The sequence below is a fragment of the Hypanus sabinus genome, chromosome 17 (genome assembly GCF_030144855.1).
Source record: "Hypanus sabinus isolate sHypSab1 chromosome 17, sHypSab1.hap1, whole genome shotgun sequence".
In the NCBI taxonomy this organism is placed as follows: domain Eukaryota; kingdom Metazoa; phylum Chordata; class Chondrichthyes; order Myliobatiformes; family Dasyatidae; genus Hypanus; species Hypanus sabinus.
In genome coordinates this window covers 14,992,146-15,009,170 of record NC_082722.1, presented here as the reverse complement: position 1 = coordinate 15,009,170, position 17,025 = coordinate 14,992,146, and the positions used below count along the sequence as shown (strand labels likewise).

At 44.8% G+C, this 17,025-nt stretch overlaps 1 protein-coding gene across 1 annotated transcript in view; it reads left to right on the top strand.

Moving 5' to 3' along the window:
* Window positions 1–759: 759 nt before the first annotated feature.
* The window catches only part of LOC132406708 (kinesin-like protein KIFC3), a 74,688-nt gene continuing 58,422 nt past the window's right edge, over window positions 760–17,025 (top strand). The window contains exon 1 of the mRNA XM_059992583.1: window positions 760–874. The gene's annotated coding sequence lies outside the window, so the exon portion shown is untranslated. The remainder of the gene's footprint in view (window positions 875–17,025) is intronic.

Below are 17,025 nucleotides of genomic sequence, written 5' to 3'. Positions count from 1 at the left end.
ACGGTGATGCAGCCAGTCAGATTGCTCTCCACGGTACATCTGGGGAAGTTATCCAATGTTTTAGTTGACAAATCAAATCTCCTCAAACTCCTAATGAAATATCATCGCTGCCTTGCCTTCTTTATAGCTGCATCAATATGTTGCGTCTTGGTTAGGTCCTCCGAGATATTGACACCCAGGAACTTGACATTTCTCACTCTCTCCACTTCTGATCCCTGCTACGGTTTCCCTCGTCTTAACCTTCCTAAAAGTCCACAATCTTTGTTTTTGCTGACGACGAGTGCAAGCTTGTTCCTATGACACCACTCTCTCCCCCTCTCTCTCTCTCTCTCTCTCTATATATATATACACGCACATTTGTTTAAGTGATCTCCTGCTCTCACCCCAGTCACACCCAACTAAGCACATTCAAGGCTTTTTACATTTCTCGAGACTTTTATTCACACGCACCATTGCATGTTTAGGCCTTATGTCCAGCCACACACCTAGAAACTTTACCACTGACTCTTGGTCAAGATATTTGCCTTATAACTTGAGATCAATTGTGGGCGTATTGTTCCTTTTAGAAAAAAAACAAATAACTTGATTCCTTGCAACAAAATATTTAAACTGTCACTTACTCTTCCATTCCCAAATTGTCTTAATTTCTAATCCATGAAAGTTTTCCCCGTTTTCTCATCGCCCTCGACGCGGATTGGCGGGTTTCCCACCCGATGCTCGACGTGGTTGGTGGAGGCTGGCTGTCAGTCACAAGGCTGTGTTCACTCTCAAGGACTGTACGAGGTGGCCGGCCGGCCGGGAGAGTCGGGGGGCTGGACGGGACGGGACTGTCAGTGCTGCAGTGGGCGGACGGGTGGCTGCAGCTTTGATGTCGGTAAGTGCTAGACTGGAGGTAAGGCGGTGTGGGAAGCACCCGCCCGGCGGATTGTCGCGGGAATTGTCTACTCCCCCACCCCCGCCAAAAATACTTTGTCGGCGGTAATTGTTGCATTTTCCCCCTCCCCTCGTTTCCTCTGGCCCTCACCCCTCAGCCGTCACGGGGAATGCGGCTGAGTGTCTGTCAGGTGGTATTGAAAACACGAGAGCGTGCTGCGTGCCTTTGCTGAAGTACAGGCGGCGAGAGCAGCTTCTCTCAGGCTCGTTGTATGTAGCCCTGCAGTGGCATCCAGATGCCAAAATGACAAAGCGGCTGCATAAAGTGAGAACATATTGTCAGCGGAGAAAAATCAAACAAACGTGAAAAGCGTTGTCAGTTTCACCTAACTACTTGCCGAAAATAATCAAAACCCGCATGTATTTTGTTCGGGGGGGGGGGAGGGATGTGCGAATGGCTGAGGGATGTGTCACCGTCTGATTTCAGTCCCCTGTCTTTCCAACTTGAGAAATTTTCTGCCATCTGCTTGCTCGAACACTAGAGAGAACAGACTCGTTTCGACAATTGCATGACAAGGCTACATGAGGCTGTGGGGTTTCTGTTTAATACGTGCCTGTATATCCATAGGAATTCTAATTACGAATTCCCTTCCACCTGCCTTTTCTGGCCCTGAGTGAAGGTATTTTTTCTCAGTTTCTTGTGTCCAAGGGTGTGGTTTGGTAGCTGCCAGGACTGCCTTTTTTTTTGTTGTATTTCAGTATTGCACCCAAGCTGTTTCCCTAGCAACAGCATCTCTGATGCGGAGCAGTGCACCTGTATAATTCCTGCACACCGGCTCAATGTAACCCTTCCTTTGGGCCGTTTGACCCTGAGTTCTGCTCGTTAGAGCTTGTTGTTGCCGGGTATCATTGTGATAGCATGCGGCAGAAAATTCCAGCAGGCTACTGCTGCCTTGGAAGAGCAAAGCTCAGTTGTGACCTGATTCAGTGATGGAATGAGTTTGAAGATTAAGTGGCTTTCCCAAGCAGCTGTATTTACACTTTACAACCATTTTTATGGCACATGCCATATGGTCGAAGACCGCATTGAAGAACTTGCCTTGTACTGTGCGCGCTTATTTTCAGTTTTAGTTTGGGTGGGTTCGGGAAAGGAAGTGGCTCCCACAACTGGTGGCCTTGTTTGTTAGAGAGGACCCTGTCATTGTCAGCATCGTCGTTGTGAAGAGGGATATGCTCCACCTCCGGAGCAGAATGTCCTTCGTGCAACGTGTTTGCAAAGGGGACATTTGGCAGAAGGAGCACTCCAGATGTTCCTGAGCAGAGGGTCTGTGGCCACTGTGCTATTGGTGTACCCTTCTTCATCTATCCTATGTGGGAGACCTTAAAATCAGGCAAGCTGGAAATACTCAGCAGGTCAGACTGCTTTGTGGGAAGAGAAAGCATAGAGGTTTCAGGTTTCTACCAGTAAAAAGTGCAATTTGTGGAACCAGGGGCTTAGAGCGATGTTGGCTAATTTCTGTCCAGTTTTGCCTTTGCCTGTCATAGCCAATGTGAAAGGGAAGTGAATCCTATTTCTAGTCATAGAAGTACAGCACAGGAAAAAGGCCCTTCAGCCCATTTAGACTATGCTGAAACCATAGTCATGCTACATGGAATCGGGCCACTGAGTCTACATTGTCTTCAGCTACCCATTTATACCAATCCTCATTCTCATCATCTCCTCCCCACGTTCCAGTAGCTGCAAGCTAGGGGCAACTCACAGTGGCAAATTCACATACTCATTCACATATATTGGAGGAAGTGACAACCAGGAGGAAATCGACATGGTCACAGGGAGAACGTGCACACTCCACGCAGACATCACAGGAGTTCAGGATTGAAGCAAGGTTTCTGTAAACACAGTGGGACGACTAGCTGTGCCACACAGTACACTCAGTGAAGCCAGAAGCCAATGCCCCCATACGGAGGATGGGTTCAACCTAATGTTGCAGTGGCCACTGCTCCTCTGGAGTGCCTACTCATTCCGCCCAAGCTGTTCACAGCTCTTCTCCTCTGAGCCCAGGTGCTGACATTGTGGCTCTCTTTGCATGTGTGTGCTTGGCTCAAAGAGACACTCCTCTCAATGGTGGGTGGCAGCGTTTCATCTGCTCAGCATGGGCTCAGCATGCTCTTGTGACTTGTCCTCCGCAATGCCTGCACACGGAGTTCTCTGATGGCTGTCTGACCCCCTTCACACTGCCCCAAACCGAGCTACCGGCAGAACACACAGTGAACCCGGTGTTTTTTAAAACGTTTTATTATTTAGAGAGACACTGAGGAACAGGCCCTAACAACCCTTCAACCTGTGCTCCCAGTAATCAGAATCTGGTTTATTATCACTGGCATGTGATGTCAAATTTGTTAACTTAGCAACAGCAGTTAATCTAGCAGAGAGAAAAAATAATTAAAGCAATAATAAATAAGTAAATCAATTATGTATACTGAATAGATCTAAAAGACTGTGCAAAAACAGAAATACTGTATATTAAAAAAAAAGAGGTAGATTCAATGTCCATTTAGGAATCGGATAACAGAAGGGAAGAAGCTGTTCCTGAATTGTTGAGTGTGTGCCCTCAAGCTTCTGTATCACCTACCTCATGGTAGCAGTGAGAAAAAGGCCTGCCCTGGGTGTTGGAGGTCCTTAATAATGGATGCTGCCTTTCTGAGTCACCACTCCCTAAATATGTCTTGGGTACTTTGTAGGCTAGCACCCAAGATGGAGCTGACTAGATTTCCCCCACCCCCCCCATACCAGACAGTGATGCATCCTGTCAGAATGCTCTCCACGGTACAACTGTAGAAGTTTTTGAGTGTTGACATGCCTAATCTTTTCAGACTCCTAATAAAGTATAACCGCTGTTTTGCCTTAGAAACAGAGAAAACCTACAGCACAATACAATACATGTTGTGCTGAATATGTCCCTACCTTAGAAATTACTAGACTTACCTCTATTTTACTAAGCTTCATGTACCTATCTAAAAGCCTCATAAAAGACCCTATTGTATCCACCTCCACCGCGAAGCTGGCAGCCCATTCCACACACTCACCACTCTCTGAGTAAAAAAACTTACCCCTGACATCTCCTCTGTACCTAATCCCCAGCACCTTAAATTTGCGTCCTCTTGTAGCAACCATTTCAGCCTTCTTTATAACTACATCAATTTGTTGGGACCAGGTTAGATCCTTAGAGATCTTGACACCGAGGAACATAAAGCTGTTCATTCTCTCCATTTCTGATCCCTCTGTAAGGATTGGTGTCTGTTCCTTTGTCTTACCCTTCCTGAAGTCCACAATCAGCTCTTCCGACTTACTGATGTTGAGTGCCAGATTGTCGCTGCATTCCCCTAGTTGGCATATCTCACGCCTGTAAGCCCTCTCGTCACCACCTGAGATTCTACCAACAATAATTGTATCGTCAGCAAATTTATAGTAACTCACTGATTTAACCATGTCCTAATCATGGGACAATTAACCTACCAACTGGTACATCTTTGGACTGTGGGAGGAAACCCACACGTTCATGGGGAGAATATACAAACTTGTGCAATGGCATTCACACTTAGTAAAGGGGGATAATCTTTGTATTTGTGGGAAATTAAGCCTCTATTATAATCAGCATTCTATGGTCCTGAGTTGTTGATGTTTGTGAAATCTGATATCCTCCTGATTCATCTGTGCAGATGAAGAACTACAATGGAGTTTATGTGATTAAGTGTGTTTACTGAGTCATGTTGGTAGTGGTACACGCTGGACAACTTGCACTGTGGGAGCTACGAAAAACATGTGCCCTTGAAAGCCTGTGCATAAAAGAGTGTCTCCTCTATGTAGGAGGCCCAGTTAATGGCTGCATGTGCACATGCCACATTCTCACCATTGATCAGATAATCCTGGGCAGCGAAATACTTCCACCCTGTCCAAGAACTTGCTGCTCCACACAACACTTTGTTTATTTGAAAACCTCTGACCTTTTTGTTCCCTTTTGTCTATTCCAAAAAGCCGGAGAGTTGTAGAGCTCTACAGCACAGAAACAGGCTCTTCAGCCCATCTAGTATGTACTGATTCTGCAAAGTCCCATTGTCCTTCACCAGGATCATAGCCCTCCATACCACTCCCATCCATTTACTAATTCAAACTTCCCTTGAGTGCTGAATCGAACACGCATTCTGCTGTTCCATACTCTCACCACCCTCTGAGTGGAGAAGTTCCCCCTCATGTTCCCCTTAAATATTTCACCTTTATCTCTGTAAAAGAGTGATAATCGTATTTCCTTTCTGTATGCTGTGAGTGATCGTACTGGAGGAATGATCTGGGCATCACCTGGAAAAGCTGTGATGTCTGCAGCGCCACTGATGTGGCTACATGACTGGCAGAGTCTGTGATCAGCCCGGTCGGCAGCAGCCTCTGCCTGTCTGGAGAAAGTGGAGCAGTTGTTACGGACTGTCATTCTGCTGTTTGTAAGCTGGCTGAGGAGAAATGGGAACAGACATTTCTGCTATGTACCCAGGATCTCAGTCGACAGTCATTCGCAACTTGCTGTGTGTACTGGCAATTGCAGGTTGCACAATGAAGCTTTATGGCTGTTGTAAATCACAGGAATTGTAAGGTCTGGAATCCAAATTTTAACCAGTAAGAATGTCTGATAACCTGGCCCTACATATTTACCTGTACTTCCTCCCCTCCCCACCCCCACCATAAATCTTGTGAACATGAAGTGGCTGAGAAGCATCTGTTTCAGAGTAAGGGTGCCCTGAATGTCAGCTGACACTGATCTTGTGTCAGATTATCTCTGTAAATGAGCTATGACTGGTAGTCTTGGTGAATGCAGTGGGGGAGGCAGCACATGGTAATGAAGGCCTGACTTCTGTGCCTGCCTGGTTTCAATCCTTGAGTTTTGGGACGGACTATTGGAAGGTGACAGGATATTTACTGCCTTGTGCACTGTGCAGGTGAGGGAGCTATCTCTGCAGGTCTGATACAGACACAGGGTCAGTTGAAGAGTCCACACTCACTGTAAGTGTTTGCATTTCCCTTGCTATGCTAATTCTGACAAGGTCCCTCTGACAGGACTTTCAGGTTTGCTTTCTGAAGTATCTGAGCATTCAGTTATTAGAAGAGAGTTGAAAGAGTTGGCCATCATCATTTACTAGCTTGTAATCCTTTCCCTCCTTCCACCTTCTTACTTGGCTTCTTCCCACTTCCCAATGAAGGGTCTCAGCCGAAACATAGAAAACCTACAGCACAACACAGGCCCTTTGGCCCACAAAGTTGTGCGGAACATGTCCCTACTTTGGAAATTACTAGGCTTACCTATAGCCCTCTATTTTACTAAGCTCCATGTACCTATCTAAAAGCCTCTTGAAAGACCCTATCGTATCTGCCTCCACCACTGTTGCTGGCAGTCCATTCCACACACTCACCACTCTCTGAGTAAAAAACTTACCCCTGATATCTCCACTGTACCTACTCCCCAGCACCTTAAACCTGTGTCCTCTTGTGGCAACCATTTCAGTCCTGGGAAAAAGCCTCTGACTATCCACACGATCAATACCTCTCATCATCTTATACACACCTATCAGGTCACCTCTCATCCTCCATCACTCCAAGGAGAAAAGGCCAAGTTCACTCAACCTATTCTCATAAGGCATGCTCCCCAATCCAGGCAACATCTTTGTAAATCTCCTCTGCACCCTTTCTATGGCTTCCACATCCTTCCTGTAGTGAGGCGACCAGAACTGAGCACAGTACTCCAAGTGGGGTCTGACCAGGGTACTATATAGCTGCAACATTACCTCTCGGCTCCTAAATTCATTTCCACGATTGATGAAGGCCAATATACCATTTGCCTTCTTAACCACAGAGTCAACCTGCGCAGCTGCTTTGACTGTCCTATGGACTTGGACCCCAAGATCCCTCTGATCCTCCACACTGCCAAGAGTATTACCATCAATATTATATTCTGCCATGATATTTGACATGCCAAAATGAACCACTTCACACTTATCTAGGTTGAACTCCATCTGCCACTTCTCAGCCCAGTTTTGCATCCTGTCAATGTCCTGCTGTAACCTCTGACAGCCCTCCACACTATCCACAACACCTCCAACTTTTGTGTCATCGGCAAACTTACTAACCCATCGCTCCACTTCCTCATCCACGTCATTTATAATTAAACGTGGACTGTTTACTCCATGGATGCTGCCTGACCTACTGAGTTCCTCCAGTGTTCAGTGTATGTTGAGAGTTTGTTTTTACTAGTTGCAATTCAAGTGGTGTGCTGAAATGTCTCCCTTTATTGCAGGTGCATTTGGTGCTGAGAATGGATAGTCAAGGGTGGAGATTAGAAACTTGACTGGCTGAGGGTGAAATGGGGGCAGGGTACTCAGGAATGGCTTGAGCATTGGTGCTGTGTGAGACTGGTGCTCAAGGTACTGAGATATAGGATTGCCTTGGGAGCTTTTGATCAAGGGCTTTTGAAAGTAGCAGCTGGGAATTGTTGATAGCACAGCATGCTGCAGTGCATTTAGGAGGAGCATAGTCTACAAGTTCTTTCTTTATCAGTCAGTTATCCTTCGATTCACCTTGGAGCTGTTTATCAAGGTTGTAACGTTGGACATTTTCACCAAGCTTGAATGGACTGCTCACTCCAGCTCCCCAGCAGATCACGAGGGAAGTATCTGTTTCCTTTCTACCACTTCCTTTGTGGCTGGTTAGTGTGTGGGCGTAGAACACACTCGCCCTACTATCTCCGCCCAAGCCTGGCAGAGATTTAATAGAAATGCATAGTGTGGAACCAGGCCATAAGGCCACGCTCGTCCCCATCAACCAGTGGGTGCCTTTCTGTGTTAACCCTATTGTCCAGCACTTTGTGCATAACATCTTATGCATTTATGAGATGTCTCATTTAATCTGAAGTTTCAAGAAAAGCACTTGTTCTTGAATCAAGAGGTTTGATCAGTGCTGATTAAAACACTCTTATTAGATGAGCCACTGCTCTCTCAGCTGCTCTCAAATTCTGCCTCTGGCCCCTATACTGTGAGTGAGGTTCACAACTTAATTCCCAAATTGCCCTCAACACTGATAAATCCCCTTGCTAGAAAAAAGGTCCAGTGGTTTCCAAGCATAAATGATGATTAAACTCATCCCAGACTTCCCAGTTACAGTTAGCGATTATAACTGACGTTTCAGTGACAAACTCTGCCATCTTCATCAGGAATGATGCCTGGGCATGTTTGGTCCAGTGGTGTTTATACATCCCAGGTCAGTCCCTCCTGATTGGTTAGTCCTCATCCAATCAGGTTTCTGCTCTCCTACCTTGTTTACAATCGACTTCCAGGTTCTGCTTAGAGCAAGACCTTCGTCTTTGTTAAAATTCTTTTCCTCCAGTTTTAGTTCAATGGCTTTATTTATTTATCTCAGTTTTATGCTAGGTTTTCAGAAGCAGAAAGAGAGCTGCTGCTTTCAGTTTGAAACAAAAAAAAACAGGTGCTAGAAATATGACTTTTAAAAATAACACGAGAGTGAAACTACTTAACAGGTCAGGCAACATTTGTGAAGAGGCTCCCTACTTATCACTTAAGGTTGGGAGCCTCTGACTTGTTGCGTCAGTTGATTGTGTTGTAATCAAGTTAGATTCCATGTAAAACCCAACCAGCTCATATTGCCACTGTAGGTTCCTCAGCCTCTTTGCCTCTCCAATCCTCTAGGGAGTTAACTTAAAAAAGACTTTTTTGCTAAGTTAATTGGTAATTCTGCCTTGGACTGTTTTACTAGTGCAGGACAGTATTGTCTGGACATCCTGTTGCATAACTCTTTTCATACTACACGATTGTAAAGCGAGTATTTTCCCTTGGAGTGCACATCGGTGCAGGAGTAGACCATTTCATTCCTCAAGCTTGCTTTGCCACTGAGCAAGATCACAACAGATCTATTGCAGCCTGTTTTCAGCACCTTCCCTCTAAACATATTGATCTGTTTGATGAAGTCAATGACTGAAACTCCAGGGTAGAAAATTCTAAAAGTTCATCACCATTTGAGTGAAGAAATATTTGGAGTGCTTCTTATTTCAAGTCTGAACCCATGAACCAGTGATGGAAACACCCATCCCACTTCCTCAATTAGCTGATCCTGTCTTTTTGCCCTGCATGTACCACATACTCTCACAAGATTGAGATTGAGCCCTTGAATGGGGGAATTGACTTGAGAGGAGTTTACACCATCTTTGATATGGAAGAATGAGAACTGATTTATCAAAACACATGAAGTTCTTTTAGGGTAGATGTGGAGTTGATGCTTCTCTTGTCTGGGGAGTGTAGAACAGCCTCAGAATAAGAGGCCAGTCATTCAGGACTGAAGTCAATAGACCTTTGAAACTAAGAGAATCATGGGATGTAGAATGAGGGAGAGGAGTGATGTTGAATTGCAAGATCAGGCATATTGAATGGAGGAGCCAAATGGCCAACTGCTTCCGAGATCTCTGGCCCCATTCTCCAAACTGCAGTGACAGGACACCACGAGACTTGGATGCCTCCTCTCCCAACTCTCCATACCCCCTCTACAGCGTTAAATGTCCTGACCTTCTCTGCCACCACCAACCCAGACCAAAGACTGACACATTTTTAATTAAGTATGCAGGCTTGAACACCCCCTGAAGATTGTGTTTGGAAGGATGGCAGGCCCCATCACTACGCCTATCATTTATGTGTGGAGCTTACCATCTCTCCACTGGATCTGTATTCTCCAGTGAGGTTTGGACACACAACAGGCTCAAGCTGATTAAGCCTGCATTGGTGAAGTAAAGGGATCAAGTTACAAGAACATAAAGATTGGTTTGTGAGTGGGAGTGCTGTTGTCACCACCTCAAGTGCTGAACTGGTTCCTTTGAGATGTTCTGACTTGCAGATATTTGCAGTAGTTAATGCATTCACCTGGCAGGCTGCAGTTTTAATCCCATGGCAAGTATACAAACAAACCCCACAGCAACAATGGTAGTGAGCGGCTCTTGATTGATGTTTGTTTTCATTGTAATTCACCCAAGATGCATGAGGCTTTCTGATGAAGGGTCTCAGCACGTAATGTTGATTCTATTCCTTTCCGTAGACGCTGCAGCATCAAAGCGCATTCATTGTCAAAGCATGTATACTTTATACAACCTCCAGATTCATCTCCTTGCAGACAGGCACAAAAGAAAAAAAACCAACAGAACCCATTAAAAACAAGTAAAGACTGTCAAACACCCAGTGGGCAGAGAGAGAGAGAAATGCAAATTGCATAAAATCAAAAGCAAGCTGAGAGTATTCAGAACTGAAGTTCACAAAGCCAGACGATCCAGAAATCCACCAGTTGCAGGGCACGGCCTCAGTCCAGCACAGAGACGAGCAAACCCGTCAGAGCAGTGAGTCGAATCAGATCGTTCCTCGCGTCTGACCCCAGCACCCTGACAATTTCAATCTGGACCAGCGCTTAAATTGTCCAAACCTCAGGCCATTCCTTGCTCTCTGCCACTTTGATGCATCCTTGGGCTCCACTGCTTCAATTCAGCTGGTACCCGACCTTTGCAGTTCAGTTTAGCTCTTAAATCAATCTTTCCTCGACCGCTTTGCCTTGGCTCCACCATATTGAATTGTCTTCAAGACAGCTGTAGCAACCCAGCCGTGTGTGCTGCTCTGGATTTCCAGCATCTGCAGAATCGCTTGTGTTTTTGAGAATTTCCCTTCCGGTTTTAAATTCTGGACTTGAGACTGTGAAGCTAACCGATTCTCTTCTTTCTTCATCTGTGTCACTCAATCCTTTTTTTCGAGATTAACTGGGATTAAGTTTTGCCACTCTTTCCCCCAGTGTCTTGGGTTGAAACCTTGTATTGGGACTGAGAGTGGAGAGGTGAGGTGGCCAGCATATTGTTGCCCTGGACATCATCCAAGTCATGCCCTCTTCTCATTGCTACCCCATCAGGGAGGAGGTAGAGCCTGAAGACACACACTCAACATCTTTTTCCCTCTGCCATCAGATTTCTGAATGGGTAATGAACCCATGTACACTAACTCATTATTTCTTATTTTTCTCTTTTTACACTGTTTAATATAATTTATAAACATTTTATCATTTATAGTTATATATTGCACTGTACTGCTGCTGCAAAATAATACATTTCACAATGTACGTCAGTGATAATAAACTGATTCTGGTTTCAGCGTAGATAGGAGAAGGGGACTATGCTGACCATCTCACCTCCCCATCCTCAGCCCTGATGCAGGGCTTCGTGCCAAAATATCCACAGTTTCTTTTCCCGCCATGCAAGCTGCTCAGTCCACTGAGTTCCTCTAGTAGATTGCTGATTGCCTCAGATTCCAGCATCTGCAGCCTCTTGTGTTTGCGTTTTACAATTACTTGGTTAATGTTTAAGCCTCCCTTTTCATGGCTCCTGGCCACACAGTTGTTATCTTTTCCTTCCAAGCAGTCATTGACCTTGAGATGTAAGCAATTTAGTCTTATTTTCTTCAAAGAAAAGTTTGTCTTTTGTTTTATCCTAGGGTGACCTCTGTCCTTCTGAGATTTGGCATACATTTCAGTGCAATTACTGGTAAACACTAAGACCAGAAGGGAGAGTTATTTGGAAAGAGGAGCTTGTTTTTAGATTGCGAGAGAATCTGCGGTCATGTGAGCACTGCTGGATCATATTTGTAGAAATTTATGGCACAGAAGGAAGGCATATGGACCGTTGTGCCTATGCTGACTAAAATGGAGTTATTCAGCTGATCCCACAGCCTGGCCTTCTGCTCCATGATATTAGATGCTACACTTCAGATGCTTATTTCGTCACTGTGATGGGCATTTCCATTTCCACCATGCTTTCAGCAAGCCCTGGAACAGCCCCACTCCTTGGATGGGCACACAATATTCCTCTAATCATTCTCCCAATTTCCTCAACTCTAACCACACACTTGTACCAATTATTGACCTCTCTGCTCAGGGTCACCCTGCTCCAGCCCCTCATAATTTATACAGGCAGATTAAATCTCTCCTCGGAACATTATTCAAAAGAAAATAACTATGGGTGAGTCACTTCTCAGGGCTAATGTTCTCCAATACTGATGTCCCCCTCAATCTCTCAAATGCCATTGCATCTTTCCTGTAATGAGATAAAGCCGGGTGTGATAGGGGTTCGCCAGCCAAGTGCTTTCATTGTGGTGCGTTGCTCCATTGTGTGATAGGGTGATGAGGTTAGCTGGACGATGGAGTGGGGCTTCCCCCTGCTTCAGTGTACTTTGCTCTTGTTTCTGTGGTTTATTAGTAAACATGGAGATTCCGGATCTCTCCTATGGAGGAAGGAGGCTACAGCTTCATCATCAGCTATTGAACTTGATCTCTGAAGACTATTGTAGATAATGTAAGAATGAAGCAGATTCTGATCCTGACTGAGCTCTCAGCAAATTGATCTGCAGTTTGATCAATGCATCAGTTATGGGTTTCTGCTGTTCCCATGAATTTTAGCCACTGCCTCATCAGGCACCCTGAGAGAGTGAGCAATTTCAAGTTCCTGGGTGTCAATATCTCTGAGTCCCAACATATTGGGCAGCTGTAAAGAAGGCAAGGCAGCGCCTAGTTGAGGAGATTTGTTTTGTCACCTAAAATACTGAAGCTTCTACGGGTGTACCGTGGAGATCATCACTGTCTGGTATGGGAGTGGGGCTATTGCACAAGATCGAAGTAAGAAAATTAATCAGCTCCAGCAAGGGCACTAGCCTCTATAGTATCCAAGACATCTTCGTGGACTTGCGCTTCATGAAGGCAGCGTCCATCATTAAGGACCCCAGCCACCCAAGACAGGCCCCTTTCACATTGTTACCATCAGGCAGGAGGTACAGAAGCCTGACGGCACACACTCAGTGATTCAGGATCAGCTTCTTTCCCTCTGCCGGCGGATTTCTGAGCCCATGAACGCTGCCTCACTATATTTTTCTTAAAAATTCTGTTTTTGCACTACTTATTTGAATTTAACTCCTTAAAATACATATATAATTACTGTAACTCAGTTTTTTATTCTATATTCTATTCAGATATTCTATATCTACTGCTACAAAGTTAACTAATTTCATGACATGCGCTGGTGATACTAAACCTGATGCTGACCCCCAGCACTTGATTCTAAGCTGTCAGTTTGCTTGGCTAAGATTCCAATCTGGACGAGCAGAAGTTTTCTCAAATACTGGGAAGACTGAAGTCAGTCTCTGAGCCACTGAATCACTGCCCTCCCTAGCACAGTGAGTTTATTTATTTATTCATTGAGATACAAGCCCTTCTGCCCTGCAGTCCCCCAATTTGACCCTAGCCTAATCAAGGGGCAATTAACCTACCAGCCAGTACATCTTTGGACTGTGGAAGGGAACTGAAATGCCAGGAGGAAGCACTGGCATATTGGGGAGAATGTACCAACTGCTTACAGGCAGCAGTGAATCTTGAGCACAAGGTTGAATGCATTTAGTCATAGAACAATACAGCACAAATACAGGGTCTTTGGTGAGTTAGATCCAAGCTAGTCATGGTGCCTTCCAACTCATCAGTTTCCTGCATTCAGTCATATCCCTCCATCTGCAGATCCAAGTGTCTCCTAAATGGTACTCTACCTGCCTCAACCACCTCCTCTGGCAGCTTGTTCCACATACTCTGTGTGAAAGCATTGCCCCTCCGGTTCTTTTTAAATCTTTCACCTCTCACCTTCAACCTATACTCCCTAATTTTGGATTCCCCTAACCTTACCAGCCGCCTTATGTGTGCCTCTTACAATTGTAAGCATTTCTGTAAGGCTCCCCACCCCCACATCATCCTCCTGCATTCCAAGAAACAAAGACATGCTCCAACCAACACCTCCCTATAACTCAGGCCCTCACCTCCCTATAACTCAGGCCCTCTAGTCCCGGCAGCATCCTTGTCAAGTCAAGTTTATTGTCATTTCAACTATAAGCTGCTGGTACAGTACACAGTAAAAATGAAACAATGTTCTTCCAGGACCCTGGTGCTACATGAAACAACACAAAACTACACTAGACTATGTGAGACAGCACAAGGCTACACCTGACTATGTAAAACAACATAAAAACTGCACTAGACTACAGACCTGCACAGGACTACATAAAGTGCACAAAACAGTGCAGGGCAGTATAATTAATAAATAAAGACAATAGGCACAGTAGAGGACAAATTACAATATAATAATAAATGATATAGATGTCATTGTGGAGTATTGAGGAGTCTGATGGCTTGGGGGAAGAAACTGTTGCACAGTAATTCTTTTTCAAAACTTCTGGAACGCTACTTCCTCTCCCCTGTTGGTCTCAAATCTATTATACCATTGTTAATAAGTTTGACTTGTTAATGTACTCTTAGTTGTCCTCCTTCATTCTACTCTCAGTAAACCTGTGAGTATCCAAGTATCTCCAACTTGTACTGTTCCACTCATTGCTACCCCTACTTTGACAAGTTCCCTTCTGAATGATGGCTCTTTTAAAAGAAAGATTATAGAAATATTTTCATTGTTGTGTCAGGTGTCATCACCGCTTGCCTTTTGCTGTTATTTTAAAGTTCCTGTACCTAATGAAGTGGACACAGAGTGTATTTTGTTTTGAATATTCTGCACTTCTGGAGTTATGTTATCTTGATTGTCAGAGTTGAGAGTCTAGCTGGGTCTTGGGACATTAGCATGAGATCACCTCAGAGCTGTTTATCTCTCCATCTCTTTCATTTTCCAAGACCTTTCATAGACTTGTTGGGCTAGAAGGGTCTGTTCTGTGCTGTATCTCTTTAAATAAATTTAAAAAAAAGTAAATCAAACAACCTTTGAGCATTGTGAACATGCTATGTCAGTGCCAGCTGCCCCCAGGGCACCCTGTGTGTTGGTTGTGAAGGCAAATGACATATTTTACTGTATGCTTTGATGTACACATGATCAATAAACTTGTATCATGATTCTTGGAAGGTTTAATTGTTCGCTGTAATCTTTTTGATGACTTGATGCCCATTTTTGCTTGATAAGATTCTTGTGAAGTGGCTGGGGTATTTTGCCCTGGTTACAAAATGCTATGTATATTGCCACCAGTATCAAGTTCACAATGATAGATTTAAGTGCTTGGTTGCTTTATTTTGCTTTAGGCCACCCTTTCTCCTTCTACCCATCTGACTCTTACTCTGTGACCTCATGAACGTCCTTCAAGCTTTAAGGGGATGTTCACTGATAGCTGTTGGGGTACAAGGAAGGAGGGTTGAGGATGCCTTCTGTTGGAGTTGGCAGAGGAGAACAGGGTTTTGCCAAGTTGTTTGGTGTGGTGTGTGTTCAGGCCTGGGGTGATTTGATATGACCACATAGGAAAGAGCTGATTTGGGATTTCCAACCAGTTTAATGCTTTGACCTGGGGCGTGTTGATTATAGTTGAGTTAAATTTACTTTGAACTTTGATTATTCCAGTTGTTGCCTACCTGGCCACCTACCCTGATCTTTGGTGTGTCCACTCTCTGATGTGGACTCTGACTTGTATCAAATCCCATTTGCCCCTTGTTTCTCTGTTTCCATCAGGGCAGACTTGGCAGTTCTCGATGTTGAGATCTTCAACTATTTCTGATGTTATTTTTTATCTCTTGCTGTACTCAGTGTAGTAAATGGCTGTTGTGTCTTCTTCGTGTTGGTTGTTGCAGTCCTGGAAAACCCAGAGTCTCCCAAGGAACTACATTTGTGTGAAGTTCATCAGATGTAGTTCCTTGAAGATCATGTTAGGGATCTGGAGCAGCAGCTGGATGACCGTCGACTCGTATGGGACAGTCAGGAGATCATTGATCAGAGTTACAGGGGAGTAGTCACTTCTAAGTTGCAGGAGGCCATGTATCTAGATGACTGTCAGGAGAAGTGAAACTATGAGTTAGCAGTTAGCACAGAGCACCCCTGTGACCATTCCCCTCAATAATAAGTATACCGCTTTGGATACTTTTGTGGGGGATGACCTCCCAGGGGAATGCCACAGAGACTGGGTCACTGGCACTGAGCATAGGTCCATAGTGCAGGAGGGAAAGGGGATAATGATAGGGGACTCGATAGTGAGGGGAATAGACAGGAGATTCTGTGGACATGAACGGGATACTAGAAAGGTATGTTACCTCCCAGGTGCCAGGGTCAAGGATGCCTCATATCAAGTCCACAGCATTTTGGAGAGGGAGGGAGAGTAGTCTTAGAACCATAGAACACTACAGCACAGTACAGGCCTTTCAGCCCTCCATGTTGTGCCGACCCATATAATCCTTAAAAAAAGTACTAAACCCATACTACCCCATAACTCTCTATTTTTCTTTCATCCATGTGCCTGTCCAAGAGGCTCTTAAATACCCTAATGTTTTAGCCTCCACCACCATCCCTGGCAAGTTATTCCAGGCCCTCACAACCCTCTGTGTAAATAAATAAATAAATAAACAAACAAACTTACCCCTGATGTCTCCCCTAAACTTCCCTCCCTTAATTTTGTACATATGCCCTCTGGTGTTTGCTATTGGTGCCCTGGGAAACAGGTACTGACTATCCACCCTATCTATGCCTCTCATAATCTTGTAGACCTCTATCAAGTCCCCCCCTCATTCTTCTATGCTCCAAAGAGAAAAGTCCCAGCTCTGCTAACCTTGCTTCATATGACTTGTTCTCCAAACCAGGCAACATCCTGGTAAATCTCCTCTGCACCCTCTCCATAGCTTCCACATCCTTCCTATAATGAGGTGACCAGAATTGAACACAATACTCTAAGTGCAGTCTCACCAGAGATTTGTAGAGTTGCAACATGACCTCTCTACTCTTGAACTCAATCCCCCTGTCAATGAAGCCTAGCATCCCATAGGCCTTCTTAACTACCCTATCAACCTGCGCAGTGACTTTGAGGGATGTATGGATTTGAACCCCAAGGTCCCCTTGTTCATCCACACTCTTAAGTAACTGACCATTAATCCTGTACCCAGTCTTCTGGTTTGTCCTTCTGAAATGCATCACCTCACACTTGTCCAGATTGAACTCCGTCTGCCATTTTTCTGCCCAACTCTGCAGCCTGTCTATATCCTCTTGTAACCTTTGGCAACCTACAGCTCCATCC